The following is a 1,361-nucleotide window of genomic DNA, read 5'->3' as shown; positions in this document are numbered from 1 at the left end:
CAAGCTTCATAATTCGCTTATATCAGTCTAGTATAATACCGGTATTATTATTATTTTTTAAAGCGCTAACGCTTAGAGAAACAAATGCTGTAAAACTATTACAATTCGAAATGCTACTGTTGAAAATTTTTTTTGACACGTGCACGATGAAGATACCAGACAATGGAGAAATAGAAAAAATGACGGACGACAGGAGATGCATAAACACGGTAACATTGTCACAGTGCTAAAGGAGAGAAGTTGAGCTAGGGTAATCAAATAGTAAAAATATTGAGCAGTCTCTGGGACAATAGATGGAATGCGATGAAGAAAAAGACCCAGATACAGATCGTGGGACAACGTCCAGGATGACGTAGCAAGGACAGCAAGAAAAGAAAACGCGTGTAGAGAAAACGCATGGTCGATAGAACCGTTGCCACACAAAAGAAAACAGAAGGATTATCAGAAATAATAGAACTGCACGAAGCAGAATACACGAATGCAGACCAAATACACTACCTGATCAAAAGCATCGGCCTTTATGACGGGCTGAACTCTGCTGGGGACACTTTCAGTGTGTCTGAATGTCTGTGTGGAACAGCAGCCCATTCTTCCTTTATAGCTGAAACCAAGCCAACGGCCTTGACGCAGTGGTAATACCGGTTCCCGTCAGATCACCGAAGTTAAGCGCTGTCGGGCTGGGCTAGCACTTGGATGGATGACCACCCGGTCTGCCGAGCGCTGTTGGCAAGCGGGCTGCACTCAGCCCTTGTGAGGTCAATCGAGGAGCTACTTGGTTGAGAAGCAGCGGCTCCGGTCTCGGAAACTGACATACGGCCAGAAGAGCGCTGTACTGACCGCATGCCCCTCCATATCTTGAAACGCCAGCTCGTGCAAGCACTCGTTCTACCGAACCTCCACTATTGTGATGTGATTCAACAAGGCATGAGTAGTGAAAACAAAAGACGGCTAGAGCTAACCATGAACGCCTGTGTGCGTTACACCTGCAACATTCGCCGATATGATCATGTTAGTGCTTCATACTCCGAGCTAGGGTGGCTGCGGCCGGACAAATTGCGTGACTACCACACTCTATGTCTACTCCACCGACTCCTCCTCGCGCAAGCACCTCAGTACCTTGCTTCAGAGATTAAAAACCTGTCATGTCATCATAATCGAAACACGAGGTCACTCTTATTTAGTATCCTAACTGTGCCCACTCACAAAACAAAAACTTTTGCAAGCTCCTTCTCAGTTGCCGCTGTCCGCCTCTGGAACAAACTGCCCCTTACCTTGCGCAAAATTCGATCTCCTGCTGCTTTTAAGAAGAAGTTGAAGCATTTCCTACTACCATCCTCACAAAGTTCTCCACAAAATTAATG

At 46.0% G+C, this 1,361-nt stretch overlaps 1 pseudogene; it reads left to right on the top strand.

The window, feature by feature from the left end:
- Positions 1 to 611: 611 nt before the first annotated feature.
- Positions 612 to 729, top strand: LOC124723752 (annotated as a pseudogene).
- The last annotated feature ends 632 nt before the right edge of the window (positions 730 to 1,361 follow it).

This window comes from Schistocerca piceifrons, chromosome X (assembly GCF_021461385.2).
Source record: "Schistocerca piceifrons isolate TAMUIC-IGC-003096 chromosome X, iqSchPice1.1, whole genome shotgun sequence".
NCBI lineage: Eukaryota > Metazoa > Arthropoda > Insecta > Orthoptera > Acrididae > Schistocerca > Schistocerca piceifrons.
The sequence above is the reverse complement of the archived record's forward strand: the minus strand, read 5'-3'. Positions and strand labels throughout refer to the sequence as shown.